The sequence below is a fragment of the Stenella coeruleoalba genome, assembly GCF_951394435.1.
Source record: "Stenella coeruleoalba genome assembly, chromosome: 5".
Lineage (NCBI taxonomy): Eukaryota > Metazoa > Chordata > Mammalia > Artiodactyla > Delphinidae > Stenella > Stenella coeruleoalba.
In genome coordinates this window covers 127,740,023-127,762,343 of record NC_137150.1, presented here as the reverse complement: position 1 = coordinate 127,762,343, position 22,321 = coordinate 127,740,023, and positions in this window count along the sequence as shown.

Sequence of the window (22,321 nt, the reverse complement as noted above, 5' to 3'; positions counted from 1 at the left end):
TGAAGGGTTAAGAATGATATTCCTGGTTTGGGTAATAACTCTTATGAGTGGCAAGGCCAGAAGGCATTATGGTACAAGCCATATATAAAACAGTTGTGTATTTCTCTATTGCACACTCTAAAATAAGCTATTATCTCTTGTCTGTTCATAATTGAGATTTGTATCTTTAAAATGACTTTCTTATAATAGTTAAACTGAAATTAATAAATAGTTTTTTTATGGTAAATTATTTCAATGTGTTTAACCCACTGGCAATTTTCTAGACATTGCCTAATCTCTTCCTTGATCCCACTTCCATATGTGCACAAAATACTGTACTTTGGAACATCAGAATCATACCTTGGTACCTTAGTATACATATAAACTTTTCTGAATATGTTTAAACAAACAATTTATGTTACTAACCTTAATATTGGTTTTCTATGCTTTTTAAACAAAACTACTTAGATATCTAATGTTATCAAAGGTATGATGTAAAAACCTTTTCAGTCACTATGTAAGCTGTTGGAAAGAGTGTCAATAGAAAAAAAAATATGTCATTCTAAATCTTTCCTTTAGCAAAATACAACCTATAATCTGTGATGGGTCTCATGCTAACTTCTCAATTCAAGCATTTGCACTGAAAAGATACTGGTAACATTATAAAGAAAAAGGTAATGGAAAAGTAGCTTTGCAAATCACACTGTCAAGAGAAGAGTCTTCTTATGGTTTTTGCCAACATATCCATTTCCTTTGCCAGCAAATCTTCTTTAGCATTAGGTAATCAAATTTACATTTGCCACAAGGAGAGAAATGCTTTTGATCTCTTAATAGTGAAAGGATTCTGGTTTGTAATGGAGCAGAACTTTAATTGGACTCCACAAGGGGTATTGTAATAGTTTGTACATATAGGTTTCAATTGAAAAAAGGAATAGAGAAAGAACTGCTGTTGTGGCTTGATAACACATTTTTATATAGTTTTTATAATGAGCAATGATTCTTTCACAATATTTTATATAATTTATTTGACCTTCTCTGAGACTAAAAAGAACTTGAAATATAATATATTTGTGTCTATATGTGAAGAAATGAGGCTGAAACTTTTAATAAGAATGTAAATTATTTTATTTTTGTGTTATATATTATAATACATATCAAAATAGATTTCTAGAACCAAATATTTCTTGGAGAAAATATTTTTTTTCCTAATGCAAAGGATAGAAGTACTAATAAAAGAGCCATTCTCATCCAGTTGCTGGAAAATGTTAACACTCATACATACCAAAAGGAACAAGTAGACTTTATAATGGAACAGAATTCCTGGTATGGTACATAGTTTTGTGTTTTCATTAGTTCTTTTACTTTTATTATGTTTAGAATTAATTTTCTCTTTCTCCCAGGTATTCACCTCATCTCCCAGGTAATCATCTGAGCTAGTGAGTGTAATAAGAATAAATACAGGCATGTGGCAAAAATGGATTCCGGAAAATTACAGAAATGCTGGCATGCCTTCATTTCTTATGAGGGCTAAAGGCCTCAAATGATTAAGTCACCTTGAAGCAGAAACAAAAATGTTTATTGGAATGTCAAATATAAAATACTTTTACAGAAACAGCAAATGTAATCCCAGATTAGTTCCAGTGTACCACATCTCAGTTCCAAAAGGTTTTCTTTGTTGGAAAAAAAGAAAAAAAAAAAAAACAACACTTTAGATATGTTATAGAAATCAAATATCCAGCAACTGGTGACTTTGCAATGGCTAGGTTAGTAAAGAGCCGAGTTTATTTTTCTCTGTGTATGCTTCAATAGTGAAATGATTTATTTTCTTTTCATTTAGTGAGGGAAGTGAAAGAAGAAATATAATGCAAATTCAGCAAAATAGAGCTAGATCAAACTTGCATAAAATAGCAAAAAATATTGTTGACTGATATTTTGTGTAATGATTTAATATAAAGGGTCATTCTTGTTCTTGTGACTCTCTAAGAAGATGAGTAACTATTTTTTTATTTGTAATAACAAAAATCATTTTATATCAGTACATTAGATTCTTGTCTGCTTGTGGGTCCTATGATTTTACTTACTTCCATTTTAATGTGACTGAGAGACTAAAATATGACCTTTACAGCAGCTTGAGACTAATTAAATCAAATGCAGAATCCAAAGGTCTCTTTGCTTTTGGGTGTTAAGAAGGAACATGAATTTGAAAAAAGCAAATTATGTTAAATAGTTGAAAATTGTCCTAACTACTTTGGGATGCCAACGTATTCATTCAGTTCTTACTTTGTCATCTGCAAATTCATTCCCTTGAATAACAGGGCACTAGCACTTCTGAAACATGAAGTCAAGGATAGCTAGTATGCTAGGATAAAGTGTGCTTCCGAAAAGAATACAATTTCCCTTGTAGATTTTTGTTGACCTGTTTATTTATTTATTTATTTATTTATTTACTTATTTATTTATTTTTGTGGTATGCGGGCCTCTCACTGTCGTGGCCTCTCCCGTTGCAGAGCACAGGCTCCGGACGCGCAGGCTCAGCGGCCATGGCTCACGGGCCCAGCCACTCCGCGGCATGTGGGATCCTCCCGGACCAGGGCACGAACCCGTGTCCCCTGCATCGGCAGGCGGACTCTCAACCACTGCGCTACCAGGGAAGCCCTGACCTGTTTATTTTTAAATATTGTGTATATGTACAAGAAAGCAGGATCTCTCAAGAGCTGTCTGCCCCTTTGTCTGATTCTTGTTTGATGCTACTCAGTAGTTTTGGACTGATTTTGAGAGAAATTGTATTTTTATAATTGCCACCTATAACTGGCAAAATCACATAAATGTCAGTATTTTTACTGTCTAATAATTTACTCCATCTCTCTCTTCTTTTCTTCCTTCTTTCCTCTTTCCTTTTTTCCTTCTTTCTCTTTCTTTTTTTCTTTCTTTTTCCCTTTCTTTCTTTCCCTGTGTCTGACGGATGGTATGCAGATCTTCATGAAGACCCTGACCTGCAAGACCATCACCCTGGAGGTGGAGCCCAGCGAGCCTGAGAATGTGCAGGCCAAGATCCAGGATAAAGAAGGCATCCCGCTGACAAGCAGAGGCTCCTCTTTGCAGGCAAACAGATGGAAGATGGCCGCACTCTTTCTGATTACAACATCCAGAAAGAGTCGACCCTGCACCTGGTCCTCTGTCTGAGGGGTGGCTGTTAATTGTTCAGTCTTGCATTCATAATGCCCAATGATGGCATCACTCTGCAATCTAGCCATTTGCCCCAATTTAAGATTAGAAATTATCAGTTTCAGTAATAGCTGAACCTGTTCAAAATGTTAATGTTTTTCTTCCTTCCTTCCTTCTTTCCTTCCTTCCACTTCTTTTTTCTTCCTTTCCTTCTTTCCAAGGCTGTCTGAAAAGCAAAATATAGGCAAGCAAACACATATTTTGTGATATCATCACAAGTCATGAAAAAGACTAATATCATTATAAATCACTATAAATAACAAATCAAACATGTCACTATACAGTTGTGTTACAGAAAAATCAATACAACATTTCTTATTTGTATGGGTTTTCCATATCTTTGGAAATAAAACTACAACAGGAAATAAGGAAGAAACATTCTTAAATGACATATATTTAATTCTTAAATGACATATATTTACACAAAATCATATATAAAATAATGATTTTATAGCATCACAAAATTCATCTTCCTCAAATAAAGATTGATAGTGAATGTAGTCTGCATTTTAGTCCATGTCATTTGCAGTGAATTAAATTATTTCCACACATGATAAATGCTTGAATAATTTGTAACAGAAAAATTTCCTGATTTTTACCCTTTATAACTTTACATGGCACCTACATATAATAATTTAAATAGTAAGATTTGGAAGCTAGTCTAACAGGAATTTTTCTGATTCTTCCTTTTATAAGAATACTTAACAGTCCATATCCTTAATAGTTTTATTCTGCTTTTACTTTTTATTGTTCTTTATAACATCACAAATAATAGTCTCAATGTAGTGTAATTTATGTGAAAAAATTATAGAGTGAAACATGCACGTCCCTTGGAGTGTGAAAATGAACTTTTCTCCCCCTTAGAGAACATTGTAATATTCAGCTTTAATAGTCTCTCCTCAGAGTAAAGAAAACCTTTTTTGTTTCTTACTATAAAAGAAAGAATGTGTCTATGTCAAGATTTCTTTAATAACCGGGACCTGCTTCTTGCTGTCTTTATATGTACCAGGGTCAAGGGTTCATGAGGTTTAATCATAGCATGGCACATTCTCTCCCAGGGACAAAAATCATGAAAAGCTATCCTGAGAGGAAAATCTACTCTATGTTTAAAGTAAATTTGAAAATATCTTGTCTTTTTCCAATTAATCTGGGCTAACATGGAAACTCATATTGATTTTATTTGACTTACATGTACTTCAAGGAAGAATATCATATTTCATTTTATTTTCCTTTTGAAAACTCATGTGTACATTCCAAAATATAACTATTATCCAAAGAAACCACTGAAAAATTTGGAGAATCAGGGATTAAAATTGAGACAAAATTAATGCAAGTTAAAGTAATAAAAAATGAAATAGTATTGAAATTATTTGCTACTTGAATATTAAATTTCTCTCAAACTTCCCCATATAGTATATGAACTAACTTCAATTAAATCTTTCAAACTTGTAAGAGTTACCTATGTTCTAAAAACTCATTTGATGGTCTTGGTCCACATAGAAAAGTGCAAGATACAATGGCAGTGGCAGCCACACCTAGAACAAGGGAGAGTCAACTAACAGTTGATGCATCGCCTAGGATGCTAATCCATGCAGACATTTTCTACCTAATATAGCTGACTAGAGAAAGTTTTAAATATTTTTGCTTGGAAATTCCAAATATCTAGCTCCGAGTGTGTTAGTGCAAGTTCATGTGCCCAACACGCAATGAGACCAAACAAACTGAAACATCGGAGTTTGGAGCAGACAAAGGTTCACTGCAGGGCCATGCGAGGAGATGGATGGCTATGATCTAAGAAACCTCGAGCTCCCTGAAGGGTTTCAGCAAAGCATTTTTAAAAGCCAGGTGAGGGATGGGGGTTGCAGGGTATGTGATCAGCTCATGAACAATTCTCTGACTGGCTGATGGTGAAGTAACAGGGTGGTGTCATAGGGGTTAACATTCTCAGTCCTTAGGCTCCAGGAGGCCTGGGGCTGTGTGTTCATGGTCATAACATCTTCCATTTGGTGGGGGGCTTTCACATCTGTAAAACAACTCAGGAAATGTGCATCAAATACTGTTATATAGGTACTTCAGAGAGGAACTAACTGAGAGGATATGGGAGAAGGGCCTATCCCTGGAAGGCCCCATAGGGTCCTGCTTGGTTACAGGTGTGCATGTTCTAAAGTTCCCCAAACCTGGAGTGATGGGATGGCTTTTTTGAAATCATGTGAGATTAACTTAATAGGAACCCTAAATTTTACTGCTAATATACTTAGTTTAAGACCCTGGTAATCCCCATACAATTTTGGGAGTAGATTAACAATATAGCAGTAAGAATGCAGACATGGTCAGTGTAAAGTTGTTGGATGGGGTTCCCAGACAGATCTTCTTCCTGTTTACCTCAATTTTAGACTTCGTTCTTAAACAAGACCACAATTTGTTAGGGAAAAACATTTTCCTCCTTTTGTCTTTAAAGAGATTGAGGGTGTCAAAAGATTTTGAGTATGAGAACCAGTGGATTTCAATAGCACATTTAATACCATACATCCCTACCACTCACCCACACTCCTTCATTATATGGGGTTCCCTTAACTTACCCATACCTGGATTCTTTCTGCTCATGTGGCCCTCATCAGATTTCAACTTTTTGTGAAAATTTATAGACAGAACACTGTGCTGGGCTACTCTTGGCAATCCCTCAAGCTAAACAAATTTCTAAAATTTTTGTAAATCTTATTTTGCTGTTATTTCAGATTCTCTGTTATGAAGTGATAACTTTATACTATATTATATACCACATATACTATATTTTAATATGTACTATATGATATATAAAATAATAAAAATGCTGCCATTTATTGAATATATGCATATAGATATATGCAGGCATATATTAATATATGCCACATACTTTTAAAGATATGTAGGTGTACTTTCATTAATCCTCAGAGCAACGGTATAAAGAAACTCTTGTCTGGAGGCAGTGCTTCATTCATAACGGATGTTTGCAGCCATAGTAGATGTTGTGAAGGACTTATTTCTTCAACTACTGGGAATGCTGCCCAGCAGAAAATCTCTCAGCTGTCAGCTTTCTCAAGAAATTGTCCTCTAGTAAAGAACACTATCTTGTCCAAGACAACTTCCCACCTTGGGGCCAGACCCAGTGCAATGAGTGGGTTGATGCAGTAGCATAATGGCCCAGACCTCCTCTTTGCACCAAGTGTTGGTTGAATCTTTTGTTCCTCCCTCCGTCCAATCTTGCTTCCTTTCCTCACACCTTTGGTAGAGATCCAGAGAGCATATTCCAATAAACTTCCAGCGACCTAATCTTCAAGTCAACTTGGTCACTGCAACAGTGATCATACAATTTGCTGCCCAATCTAAGACTTTTTGCAAGTGAAAGAGTGTGCTAATCAGATGGAATGCAGGTACAACAGGCATAGACTAAAATCGTCCAAGTGAACTGAGACTTAACAGTCATTCTAAGTTTGATATAAAATAACCGTGAGCTCAATACCATCTGACTAGTTTTGGAATGTTAGGCTGATTATTAACCTCACTAAATCTCACTCTCCTCATGTGTAAAACTGAGACAATATCTGTTTCAGTGGTGAATGGAAGATGTGATTAAGATAATGTATATAAAATATTGGTATAATGCATGGGACTTAATACATGGTAGCTCTTATGATCATTATATCCAGTTTACAGATGAAAATGCAAAAATCAGAGTGACTAAGTAAATCCAAATATTACCCACCTCATTAAGTAGAACAGACAAAATTCAAATTCAGTTTTCTGACCCCAAAACCCATCCTAATAACCAAGTTGCTAGCATATCGTTCTAATATACTTTTCTGGTCATTTTAAGAATTAATCCTTTAAAACCTCATAAATTACTTCTTAGTGATCTGACGTATTAAGTACTCTTTTGATTGCAAGTGACAAAAAACAAAACAAAAACAAAAAACCTCAAACAAATAGTCAAAAAAAGAATGTGTTCACCCATGTAACAGAAAAGTTCAGGGGAGTTCTGTGTTCAAGCCTGGCTGATTCCATATCCTTGAAAAGTAATATGAGAATTCTACATTTCTCATTTCGTATCTGGGCTGCTTTTTTCAGTCCTGGTTTGTTTTCTGTCACACTTTTCTGCAAGTTTGGAAAGATGGCTATTAGCAGCTTCAGGCCAGTGTAGCATGTAAATCCTGAGCTGGGAAAAGCAAAACCTTCTCCTAATCCCTTACAAGACTGTTTTGGTCTTATTTGGCATCTACACCCTTCAGAATTTTATACTTTTCCTTCTCTCTTTAAACCTCCAATACTTCCCTTTCCTTTCTCAGGTAATTGCCTGATTTTTCATTTCACTGAGAAAATTAAAGCAATCAAAAGAGAAATTTTCCTGATGCTTCCACACCAGATATGTCAGTCAGCATATTGCATTTGAAATCACATATTTTGCTTTCCTTTCTTTGAGAGTGGTTGGTCTGTTCATGTTCCTACCAAAGACCAAACCACATCCCATCCTCTTACTAGAGAACTTTTCCTGAAAATTATACTTTCTGGCTTCTTACCCATGATTTCTGGCTTCTCCCTCTTCTGAATCATCCCCATCAGCATTTGTTTTACAGACGTACTATGATTCAAATATCTCTTTTAATTCAATAAGTGAAAGAAAATTGATGCTTAAATTTAGCCTTAATGATTGGTTCAGAATGTAAAAGTACCTTTTATACTGAATTTGATTCTATTTAAATACTGTCTTCAAAATATAACTCTCCAAACATGCATTTCATTGCTTCTTTTTTTTTTTTTCTGCTTTTCTCCCTCTAAATAAATGTACCTGCTACTGTCCTATTTTCTATTCCTTCAGATCCTCATTTTTCGCTAATTGAGAGTAAACAGTAACGATAATTAAACAATTGGGTGAAAACCAACTCCTGTGATTGTGCTAGCTGCTTAATAGGTAACACCTCCTGCTCAGGTTACTGAGATTCAACCTACTTTAAAATTACTGACCCCAAAAGAAGCTTAAGGAGTAATTATTAAGGAGATGATTTTAGGTAATGCTTGTGAGTTTGTGAAACAATGTGTCCAGGCAAGGTTTTAGGACCTTATTTTTACCAGATTTGAGACATATTCAGTGTAGAGAAGTGGTGGGTAGTTAGTCAGAGGTGGCTGCTTTGAAAAGTGAATTGGATATGGAAATTTTCTCTTGAGTACCCATAATCATTGAATCTAATAATGATGAATATGGAGGATAAGTTCACATGGTGCAATTTAACCTAAAATTTATAATTTCTGAAGATGGAGAAGGTATCAGTGAAGAAATGGTTGGTTTTCAAAGAGAAGAAGCTATATCCCATACCTATATTACTAAAAAATGAGATCATACTTTAGACTTTGTGAAGTTCATTCATGTTGGTTATCTCATTCAAAACTGACATAATTTTGTGAAGAGACACTTGCTATATGTTCAAAAGGTATAGAAACTAAGGCCAAGTGAAATGAAACAACTTTCCTAAGGTCATCCAATAAATAAGCCAAGCCTAGCCTATGGGTAAAGAAAATGGTCACTGAGCTGTAGATGTATGTGCTCATCATTACAGCATGCTATGATTAATCTAAAAGTGATTATCAATGAAACTGAACATAAAGCCTGGCTCCCTTCAGGGTCTCAGGTGAGAAACTTTGGTGTTTTAAATAGTTTTGTAAATTGCAAAATTTTACTGTTATGTACAGTATTATTATGGGTAAAAATACGGAAGCAGGAGAGTGTAGTCCTATGCACAAGAGGCAAATTATGTTTGAATTAATGAATAGAATTAGAGCATGAGAGTCATTCACCATATGTCATTTAGCAGCCGTTATGCATGAGGAAGTGTGCTCAGGTGTGGGCATCTGATGCTGAATAAAACAGATACAACTATTGCCTACATGGGGCCTACAGTTTAATGGTTATTAAACAAATGATGTCTATTTATGCAGCTATTACTGACATAAATGGAATCAATATTTTCCCTCTGATTATTAGTAGTCATCATGATAATGCTTGTGATATCAAGGATGCCATATATTGTGGGTACAGTGGCAGAGAATTCTATTTTGGGATAGTCATAGCATAATGAGTCATTCACTAAATCCTATAATAAAGTTTCAAAATTCTATCATATTGTTTGATCAAGGAGAAAGGGAGAAATTGCCATATATTTCTTAGAAGATAACAATTCCCCAAGTTGACCCTAGTTTAAATATGGTGAGGTAGAAAATTTGATGCTGCTTAGGGAAACATAATGAAACAGATACTCATCTGCACAGATTGCTTCCTTCTTATTATAAATATTGAAGTGCATTTCCTAAGATGCCAAGTTTAAGACTGTCTTGATTATAAATTAGACTTAAATCATGTATATATACATACATATATATGTGAAATCTTATTTTTATCTTATAATTAGTACCTATTTGCAAGTGCTAATGAAATATTTTCATTTCATAATAAATTCTACCATAATGTGAAAGAGAAGTGATATCAGTGAAAATAGTAAAGAAAGGGCATCTGAAAATGATTTCCTCCATAAAAGCAATGAAAAAACTGGCAAAAATAATCTGAACCAAATTTTATGGAATGGTAGAAATTAATCAAATTCTTTTAGGAGTCTAGATAGGGTTTATTAAAAAAATTTTTAAAGGAAATTTTAAAAGGCTTTATTTTGGTAAAAGTGGTGAGTTTTTAAATGTTTTAACTTGCTTTACTCTCATTCTCCTGTCCATAGTACCATGATAGCTCTAAAAACAAATAGCCTTCAATCACTGAACACTATTGGTCTGGTAGCCACAAGTCTCGTTCCCAGAGAATTATCATTATTTGACCTGGTGGGTAACACTGGAAGACCCCACTTACTTCTGTCTTTCTGTGACTTAACTTGGGCCTTGCCCAGTGCAAAAAGCCTTTACCCCAGGACACTTGTTGAAAATATTTAGAGGTAATTTTTAAATTTCATAGTAGCCTGAGGTGGTAGATACCAGCAACAACAAAAACAGGCAAACCATGAAGTTTAAAAGAAAAAGCTGTTGGGATTGACATATATATAATACTGATACTATGTACAAAATAGATAACTAATGAGAACCTACTGTATAGCACAGGGAACTATACTTAGTGCTCTGTAGTGACCTAAAAAAGAAAGAAATCCAAAAAAGAGGGAATATATGTAAACGTATAGCTGATTCACTTTGTTGTACAGTATAAACTACCACAATATTTTAAAGCAGCTATACTCCAATAAAAAAAAAAAAAAAAGCTGTTGAATGAGATGTCCACTGGGGTTTTGAAAAGTTCTGACAAGTTACTGGGAATAAAATAAAATAAAATAAATAAAAGTTCACACACAGGTGTATGGTGGTGTACATTCCAAGCACAGTGCCTATGTTCAAGAAAGATATGAGAAGGCTAAGCTCTCACCTCTGGCTGACCTGGAGGCTCTGGGAAAGCTGGAAGTGAAGGCTAAGCAGTTTCCAACTGCCAGTCTGGGTAATAGATGTGCGACCAAAATGCACACAAAGCCTCTCAGCAAAAACTGGCAGAATGATTGGATCCAAGCATTTAATGAAATCTCTGTCCAATCATTCACTAACCACTAAGCTCACTGAACAGAGACATCAGTGTCCAAACATGACAAAGAATAAATTAATGGCAGAATTGGTTCACAAAAGATACTAAACAACAACAACAAACTGCAAAACCAATAGACCCTAGGGAGAGGGAAGAACTTAATTTTCAGAATTGTGAAATTTTATTATTTAAAACGCTTTAACATTTTATTGTTTAAATGCAACAAACATGTATAAGACATACAAAGAAAGAAAGTATGGCCCATAAATAAGGGAAATAAAGCAATAAGTAAAACTGTCCATGAGGTAACTTAGATTTTGCTTATTAGACAAAGATTTCAAATTAGCCATCCTAAAAATGTTTAAAGAACTGAAATAACCATGTCCAAAAGAACTAAAAGAAAATATGAGAATAATATCTCACTAAATGGAGACTCTCAATATACATAGAAATTATTAAAAAGAAACAAATAAAATGATGGAATTAAAAAATATAATAAATTAATAAAAATTTTCCTAGAGGAGCTTAACAGTGAATTTGGACAGGCAGAAAATAATGAATCAGCCAACTTGAAGATAGGTCAATGAGATTATCCAGTCTAAGGAATAGAAAGAAAAAAAGAATGAAGAAAAACAAAGTCTCAGAGACTTGTGGGATATCATCAAGAATATGAGGATATGCAAAACAGGAGTGCCAAAAAGAGAGGGGAGAGAGAGAGAGAAAGAGAAGGGTATAAAGTATATTTGAAGAAATAATGGTTGAAAACACATAATTTGATGAAAAACATTACCTATACATCCAAGAAGCTCAATGAATTCCAAGTCAGAAAAACTCAGAGATCCACAGTTAGATAAATCACATACTGTCTGAAGTCAAAGACAAAGAGATACTCTTGAAAGCAACACGAGAGAAATGACTCATGATGTACGAGAGTGGATAAGAATTTTCATTGATTTCTCATTAGACAAATGGAAGAAAATATCTACAAATCATTTATGTGATAAGAAGTTAATATTCAAAATATATAAAAAAACTCATGCAACTCAATAGCATAAAAAACAAACAATCTGATTAAAAAATGTACGGGGGAGCTTCCCTGGTGGCGCAGTGGTTGAGAGTACGCCTGCCGATGCAGGGGACACGGGTTCGTGCCCCGGTCCGGGAAGATCCCACGTGCCGCGGAGCGGCTGGGCCCGTGAGCTATGGCCGCTGAGCCTGCGCGTCTGGAGCCTGTGCTCCGCAATGGGAGAGGCCACAACTGTGAGAGGCCCACGTACCACCAAAAAAAAAAAAAAAAAAAAAAAAAAAAAAAAAAAGGACAGGGGATCTGAACAGTTTTCCAAAGAAGTTATGCAAATGGTCAACAGGTACATGAAAATGCTCAACATCATTAATCATCAGAAAAATCAAAACCACAATGAGATATCACCTCACACTTGTTAGATGGCTATTATCAAAAAGATAAGAAAGAAGTATATCCAAGACTGTGGAGGAAAGGAAATACTTATGCACTGTTGGTAGAAATGTAAATTGGTGCAGCCACTATGGAAAGTAGTATGGAGTTTCCTCAAAAAGTTAAAAACAGATGTACCTGGGCTTCCCTGGTGGCACAGTGGTTGGGAGTCCGCCTGCCGATGCAGGGGACGCGGGTTCGTGCCCCGGTCCAGGAAGATCCCACATGCCGCGGAGCGGCTAGGCCCATGAGCCATGGCCACTGAGCCTGCGCGTCCCGAGCCTGTGCTCCGCAACGGGAGAGGCCGCAACAGTGAGAGGCCCGTGTACCGCAAAAAAAAATAACAGATCTACCATATGATCTAGCAATTCCACTCCTGGGTATTTATCCAAAGAAAATAACAACACTAACTCGAAAGGATATATGCACCCCCATACTCATTGCAGCATTATTTATAATATCCAAGATATGGAAGCAATCTAAGTGTTCATCAATGGGTGAATGGAAAAGATGTATATATATATATACAAGAGAATATTATTCAGCCACAGAAATCTTGCCACTTGTGACAACAATCTTGCCAAATTTTGAGCACATAATGCTAAATTAAATAAGTCAGACAGAGAAAGAAAAATACCATATAATCTCTCTTATAAGTGGAATCTAAAGAACAAAAACAAAACCAAATAAAATGAACTCATAGATACAGAGAATAGATTGGTGGTTTCCAGAGGTAGGGGGTGAAGGTGGTCAAAATGAGAGAAGGTGGTAGATGTAGTTGACTCTGCACAATAAGCTCCTACTGAAGCAGGAACAAATCAACAAAATGAAAGCCCTTTCTTCTGGTCTAGCAATTTTTATCAATCTGAGTGCAGGCAGGAAAAAATAGGGACACATACATTGGGTAACTGATAAATATTTAATAAAGGCACTAATTACAAAGTTGTGGCAGAGTTTAATGAAGCCAAAGTGGGATGACCAGTAACCTTGGGCAAGGAAGGCAAGGGGATCCTTACTACTCCTTGGCCTGACAAAGTTAGAGGAAGGAACAGTTACCAGAACCATGTGAGAAAGAAACTATACCAACTGGGCTGGATAACATGAGCCGTTGTTTTTAGTAACGTGACACAGTCAACCTACTGCTATCTAACATGAAGAGAATTCAAGGAATAACTACTCCCTTTCTCTCTTCTCACTCTTCACCTTCCTGCTAGTGTTTCCCATGGGCAGCCTGAAGCCATCTGGAAACAAGAAGTTGCCCACAAGGTTAACTTCCCCAGGCAAGGAGTGGAGTTACCAAAGGCAAAGTGAAAACATAGGGCACACCAACCAGAGGAGTTGGGCAATTCGGGACCAAGAGTCTCTTAGAAGTCTGAGTCCCAGATGTGGAGGAAAGTTGCTGTAGAGCAAGTCCTGCTTCCTCAGATTAGGTATGGAGATTTGATTTGCACATTGCATTTTCATGAAGAAGCAGTTGAAGTCGGGATTCTGCAGCACCCAATCCCTGATTGGAGGGGGCTCACTCCCAACTTACTCCCAACAATATCCATTCTGTGTGTAGATGCCTGGCTTAGGAGTGCCCTGCCTTGTATCAAGAGAGGGAAATTAGGATGGGAGAATATATGCTGACCTTTCGTGCCTTTAGTTGGCCATTTATTCTCAAAAAATAGCTTTTAAAAAATCTGTTTGTTTTTTTTTTTAATCTGGAATTAAGACTTTTAACATGACCTTCTGATACCTTGATTTCAGATTTCTGATCTGTGTCACTGTGAGAGAATAAATATCTGTTGCTTTAAGCCTCCCAGTTTATAGTAATTTATTAAGGCAGCTCTAGGAAACTAATATACTAGATATGTGGTCTTATTAAAACAAACCAATGAACATAGAGATAGTGTCCAACATAGTTTCATGCTTTATTTGTACCTTCATGATGAATAAGGGACACAGAGTTAACTGTTCTGTGGGCTTCCACTCACTCATACTCTTGTCCAAACACGAGGGGAACCATCCAAGTCACAGCAAGTAGGTCAGAGGATGATACTTTGCAAGGGATGCTAATACAACTCTTTACAACATCTCTGCCAGAGGGTATGTCATGAGATCTTCTTGGGGCCTACATCAAGCTGGGATTGACCTGGAAGAAGCTTCTGTGTCTGCTGGCAAGTAGCACGCTTGCATGGTTTACTCACTATCTAGGAGGTCATGGCTTTGAATATCCAAAATTCTTCATATGAAAGATAGATAATGAGGATGTTACTCAAGCTATCCTGTTCCAGGTTGGGAATGCTGCACTGGGCATCTGAATCCAAGCACAAACCTGTGCAGGAGTAAGCCATCCTCTTGGATAGTCAAGTTACTACACGTGACTGCAGTTGGTATGTGAGACTGAAAAAGAAAGTTTACAGCAACAAGGCCTAAATAGAAAGGAAGATGTTCATGGAGATCTTGCTAAAATAACAGAACACAGGATTAATGACACCAGAAGTAAATAAATAAATATACCCACTGCCTAAAAAAAATCAGTTAGAGATTTTTTGTACTATACTCCTAATAAAAGAAGCTAATAGCTGATAGGTATTTAGTTTCATAGCAGAAACTCTATTAATGGCTGAATAAAACATTACTCTTTACCTAAGAAAGAGGTTGATAGCTGTTCTAGGATGCAAGCAAAGGTCACATAGCTTAAAAAAAGGACTATTGGGCCCTTCCTTAACATCTGCTCTCCTGCCTCCATGCCAGAGCACACAGCTGTCTTGATACCCCACCCATTGCTACAGACATAACATTAATGCTTGGGTTAACTGTTGGGCTTATCCTTTTCCTCATGCATGAAACTACATGAGAGGATATTCTGTGTCTCTTATGTATTAAAGCACTTTGACCTTGCAATTAATTTCCAAGGTGATAGTAGTTACATTGCTAGATGATAATAAAAGAACAACAACAAAAGTCAACAGTTTGGATTAATACAAGAAGAGCCATGGCACCAGGAATGGAGTTGCAGATTGTTGGACTGTCTAGCATATGCAGGTTGCCATGGAAATTATGCAGAAATGGAACTCTGGGCATCCAGCACAATTAAGAGCCATTACCAGCCATAACCAAACAAAGAACATGTTTTAAAAATCAGAAGAAAAAAGGAAAAGGAATTAAGAATGTGAACTGGGAGAACGGACATGAAACAACATGTTTCTGATAATAATATTGAGGGAACATCTTCCATTTTCTGAGACCAGCAACCAGAATGTTTAAAGTTTGAAAATGATGGGCTTGAGTTAGATGACTAGGTTACACTAAAACCCTCTCATTAAAATAAAGATCAGCATCCATCCTCAGTCCCCTGATGATAATTTTTGGCACTGTGTCTACATCTCAAGGTCAGAAAACACACTTGGAATTCTCATGACTAAGCTAATTTCACTGACTTGGTCAAAGGGGTACTTTCCAATATTATTTTACAGCACAATCTTTGCTAAAGACTGGCTCCTAAGGTTTAATATCCTAATTCAAATCATACACTCCATAATTTCCTGGTACCCAAACAAATCCAATTGGCAGGCATGAACAAAATTTGGCCACAAACACTAGTAATCACTACTTCTTTTCCCAAGGTCTAATAAGAGGCCTGTGGATACAATGCCATTTGCCAATGGACAGAAACCTTCATATCAACCACAGCCATGAATTTGATTTAGTTTAAAAAGGAGACATCTGGCTAAAATCCACTGCCTGTGGTATGAACCTTGACCAGCCTAGCAGAGCCACCATCCAGCACCAAAATCCCTGAGTAAAGGGAAAAAAAAGGACTAAATAATAAAGAAAATATGGGCAAAACATGATAAAGCAAAGTTTTTTTTTGAATACTCAAGTGTCAGAATTAATGCTCCTTGGCAATAACAATTTTCTTTTCTTGAAAAGTAGAATATTAGTCCTTCAGTCCTTCCACTTTGCTTTGTCCAGGAAGGATGCTTTAAATAGTTAATGATGATGATGATGATGATGATGATGATAAAGTAATGACAACCGCTAATGATTATTGGATCCAGGAACTATATTTGTTACTTTATGTCATAACTCTTCTGACCCTCACTAGTCTACCCTCAAAACCAGTAAATATTCATACTGGTGGATTCAGATGGTTTGGTTCCTGAGTGCTCACTCTTAACCATTATGTTTTACCATTACCATTATGTGGTACCATTATGTGGTACCATTACCACATAATCAATGGGAATCCACATAGCAGATGGGAATTAACTTTGATGTGTAAAAATAAGTGGGAAAATAAAACTATCACTGAAAGGGGTTTCTTTACTCTCTAGAACTGGGACAAGTCCATTAGCTTAGTGGTTCCAAAATGTTACATGTCTTATGCTACATCTTTGGAATAGAGGTGATCATTCTAGAGTATCTACCAGATGCCAGACACTGTTCCATGAATTTCAACACAATTTCTCTCATTGAATCACATAAAAAACTGTAAGTTTGAAGAATGGTTAAAGAAGAAGGTGAGCGACCTTGGTGTTTTCCTGATTTTTATATATATATATATATATATATATATATATATATATATAGTCAGGAATATATATATTTGAGTTGTTTTCTTTGTCTTTTTTTTATAATTGAGCAATAATGAAAAGTTCAATAACAGCAGCTAGATTTCAAAATCTGTGCTCATTTTTAGAATGTATCCAATCACTTGTTTCTACAAATGTACTAGGTATTGTTGGAATAGCTAGGATTCCCTCCTTGACTGTATAATAATGTATTTTAAGATATGTATACTTTCAGGTGCCTCAAATTTAGTTACAAACATGATGAGATTGAGGCTTCATATTCCCAGTGGGCTTCTTTAATAAATATATTTTCTTAATTTCTGTTATTATTAATGTTCCTTATTTAAGATTAAGCAGTAACTATTTGTTGTCCCATCATGCAAAATAAAATATCATAATATTAATGTCAGTTGTGCAGTGGCTTTTTGCCAAGTTCGGCTGTAAGTCAATTAAGTCTATTAGTTGAATTAGCCTCCAACTGCCAAATTATGTAGGTACTATTACTATCATTCTTATTTTATCTTACAGATGAGGAAAGAAAGACAAGGGGAATTTAAGTAACCACAAGAGTTTACCATTGGAAGATGACGGGACCAAAGTTTGAACTCTAACAGTTTGACTTCCGAATGGGAAATCTTAACTTCCATACATACATATTGTCTTTGGATCCTCACCAAATTTGAGGTTATCTGATTTCAGACAATTTGAGAGTCACTCAATTTCTTTCAAAGTTCTCTGAGAAAAGTCTCAAAAAGGTAAGTAACTCCCAGAAGATGAAATAGCACTAAAACAAGAGTACATACCTGCCGGTCACATTGCTAGGAGAACACTGGTTTCTATGAACCTCTGTCAAACTCATGAGGGCAAACCCAGGAGCACTTTGAGCACTCTCTCATCTAGGTAAGATCCATCATATGTCATGGCAACAAGGATAATTTTGTTTAAGGATAGTAAAGGGCAGCTAGTTTAGAAATATAATACCCAACTAGATAATTTTAAATACATAAAATCCCAAAGTACACTTAGACATGTCATTTACCTTCTGTTATTATCCGTCAGAGTTTAATTCAATCTTGTTCTCTATCCTCATTTACAGCTAGGAAACTATGCAGTGGTTTTATCAATTGACCTGTGTAAATTCCCTCTCACAATTTTGTCCTTATGCAATTTTGGGAAAGTTTCTGTCATGACAAAGTTCAATAGGATAGCATAATTGAGTTGCTGGGTAATCAGTAAGTAATCAGCATTCAAGCATTTTTTAATCATTATAGCTAAGACTCTAAAATCCCCTTGGTTAATTGTAACAATTGTTTAATAATAAAAGAAAAATCTCATTCTTCCTCAGTGTTTAACTTTTAGAAACAGGATCTAAAAAATGTTTTTAAAAATGTTTGACATATACACATTACTATATATAGAATAGATAACTAATAAGGACCTACTGTATAGCACAGGGAACTCTACTCAATACTCTGTAATGATCTCTATGGGAAAAGAATCTAAAAAAGAGTGGATACATGCATATGTATAACTGATTCGCTTTGCTGTACACCTGAAACTAACACAACATTATAAATCAACTATATTCCAATAAAAAATTTTAAAAACTTACATGTCAAATTATTCCTCCACACAAAATTTCCTGACACTTATCTTGTGCCAAAATCTCGAGTGTAGATATTCAAAATTGTCACATGAATGTATGTAAACTAGAGACTAGGAAATGTGAAGATTTGTTCAGGTGATGACACTCCTTGCCAAAATTCACATTCTCTTTTACCTCAGAAGTTTTGTTGTTGATGATATTACTGTTTAGGAAAACTGCATTCTGTAAATTCGTGGCGAAAGTGAGTGGTCAGAGGGTTGCTTTAGAGCACTGAGAACAAGATTGAGGTTCTCCATAAGCTTCCTAAAGATTGCTTACTGTGTAGGAATACTTCTAGCTCAAAAAATCTCTCAATATTTCTATGGCTGAGATGGAAACCTAGAGCATCCTAATATTTTGACTGTCCTCTTAACTGTCTAAGAAGCTGGAACTTCTCACTAATAGTCTTTGCTGGGAAACACATTATTTTCAATTAATAATTAAACTGTTGTTATTTGATTTAAATAGAAGGACTTTTGCCAATGCTTGTATTGAACACATGCCAAAACACTTATGCCTTGTGCATATACAGTAATAAGAATGCTTTGTTTTAGCATCTACCAGAAAACAAAATTAGAGAAGCATCACTCCCTACTGCCTTCCTTGAACCCATGCATTTATTACTTATCTGAATTCACCTTAGAGTAAGTGCCTTCCTCCTATATAGGATAGACCTAGTGTAATAGGCTTGCCCTAGAATGAATAGGTGAATAGCTTTAGAAATAATTTCAATTGTCATGCAGTTGCACCTCAGTTTTATGCAATTGCTAAATAGGAACATAACTGAAAGGAAAAGTATAATCAATCAATCAAACTATAGTAAACAAGTTTTAGGTGAGAAAACAGCCAAAAGAGTGTAGATTTGGAAGTTTGCCCTACTTATCAACTATATGTCTCTTTAATCTATCTTGATATCTATCGTTAGTCATTAATTTTATCTATTTTTCTGTTCTTAATGCATCAAATCACTAAATAGGAAGAAGTAAATCTGCATCAAGGGACCACCTAGCCCTTGACTTAAAAATATATAAGCATACAGTCTAAAATAAAGGAGAAATATGCATATGTACCAACTTTCTTTGACTTTGATGACATTCTAGAGTATGCTAATATCTCATGTGAGTTAACTCTCCCCACTCCCAAATAATAACAGGGCATATAAAATTGAAACATAAAATTGTACAAATCCATATTAAGGCTCTCAAATTTAAACTAAGCTTTAAAATTTAGCAATATTGTGAGATTCATTGCCTTCTAATAGAAAAAGATGCAAGTAAATTCAAATAGAAGATACTCCATATGTTGTCATAATATGACAGTGAAACTTATTCTTTAAAGAAAGATCAGGCTTTTAAAAAATGGTAACAAGACCAAGCATCATCTAGAAGTCAGTTTTTTAAAAAATTTCTCAGCACTGTGGATAACTTTTATAAAAACGAGAAGACTGAATTTACTGAAAATGAAATTTTGATGAAGTGCTATTGAAGTATAATATTCTATGAAATGCCATGTTATGTTAGAAGGAGTTAAATGACAACTTTTAGATTATTATGAGACAAACACAATTTAAATTTACATTTTTTTCTCCTAAATTGTCGTATAGTGACTCTCTTGGTGTTCTCTGCAATTTGTAAATCATATTACTCAAGTTTTAAGTCTAGATCTTAACCCAGTGACTTTCTGAAACTTGGCTTGGCTACAAAAAACAATCCGTGTTCTTTCTTAGCCTCTGAAGGGCAGTAGGCTTTACAGTTAATACCATGCATGTGTCTTCTACTCTGTGATAATCTTTCAAATCTTCTCTTGGTTTCTCAACTTGTCTGTAAACTCCTGGGCCAAGTTTCATGCCTTATACAACTTCTTTCCTTTTGTATCACTTCTGTGTTGCTTAATTATAGTAATTTCTTAACAAGGATTTTTAGATTCATCTGTCAATTTATTAACTGTATTATTAATAAGAAGAACAAAGCCAATTCACACTAAAAGCAAATGATTAGGAAAAAATGATTAGGAAAATTGCCTTCCTCATGAATATAAGGAAGAGTTTTGGTCCTCATTCTCTTGATAGGTTGACTCAACTACATTTCCCATTTCATAAAAATACAGCTTCATTTGGGAAACATCTTTTACAATGTTTTGGTCTAAACATTACCACCTTTAAATATTTACTTAGAATCTTTATGAAGTTTGCACAGGATGTAAAATAAAGATCACTAAAGATGAATGGTTACACTTTAGGTGAATGGTTTTATTATTTTTTCTTTTAGTATTATTGAGATATAATTGACATACAGCACTGTATAAGTTTAAGGTATACAGCATAATAACTTACACATATTGTAAAATGATTGCCACAATAAATTTAGTTAACATCCATCATCTCCTACAGATTCAACAAATAGATGGATGGTTTTAAAAGCTTAGTGGTCAGAAGTTAGCTGGATTTTTTGGTTTAAAGTAAGTATAGAACAAAACATGAGAATCTGTATTTTAAATGAATTCAAAGTGTATCTTAAATGCTCACCTTAAAAGGTGATTTTATTACTTGAGAAATGTCACTTGTGATGGTTACAATCAGTGATAAAAAGCTAACTACAAGATTAGGTATTTTAAAGAAAAGTATACGAATGAAACGTGTTCAGTCAAGGATGTCAGTCTCTGATCATCTTTTTTTGCCTCTTTCTTTGTTCAACTTTATTGTTCTGTGCATTTGCTTATGACTTTCATGAAAGCTCCAGCCATCTTCATCAATCCACATAATATGTACCTTGCAAGGACCTTTTTAAAGGCTTACTTAAAATATTCCAAAGCTGGATGAATCAATTGTCCCTCTGTCCTTTGTAGTGATTAATTTGAAGCAGTCATGACACTTATTTATATGAAGATTGATGGAAGATTTCCTTATTTGATTTTTTAATCTCCTTTACCTTAACTATTTTTTCTAGAAAAATAAATCATATAGACATACACACAAAGATAAGGGGTTTCAACATGATAACACTGAAATAAGTTTTACCTTAATGCTATGCATATAAATAAGGAATGTATGGAGTAGATATAAAGTAATCTTAAGATTAAAAGGGAATATTATTAAGCAAAAGACACACATTTTTTTTTTATCAGAGCTTAAACCTTTTTGTTTTTAACAAATTCAAAACCTCAAGGATTTCAAAATCTTTAGTTATTTATCTTAGCAAAAATTTTCAGACCACTTATTTTTAAAATTATAGTTACTGATTTATTTCACTTTTATATAGGTAACATAGAAAGTGAAGGCAAATTCAAAGATAGAATTACAAGAATAAGAATACCACCAAATGATTTAATAATTGTTCAGAGCATTTATACTTTGTCATCATACATACAAATGAATAGTAAAAGGAGGATAGATAATGAGTCATATGTAATTAAAATTATTATTCAATCTTAAATGAGTGTCCAAAACCATGGACACTGTAGGATACTGAATAAAAAGTTTACTTCTCACTCCTCTATTAAAATCTGACAGAAAAAACAAAAGAAAATAAACATATTCAGAGAGAGAATTATAGCCCCAAACCATATACTCTGTAGCAAACCTGCCAAATACCATGATATCCCAACTAAAACAAGGCAAAAATCTGAGAGATTTCACATGCATAGTCAATCTATATTCAGAATTTTCATTTTACCAAATGTCATTGTCACTATTCTGGGAGGTGTACCTCAAAAATCTTTTTCTTAAAATAATAAGATCTTACAGAAAGGTTTGATCATGATTAAAGTAAGAAAAACACTGTACAGTAACTCAGCATCTAATCATAAAGTGGAAAGTATTTGAAGTTGAAGGAGAATTCAGGGTAATGTACCATTCTTATTTCATGTAC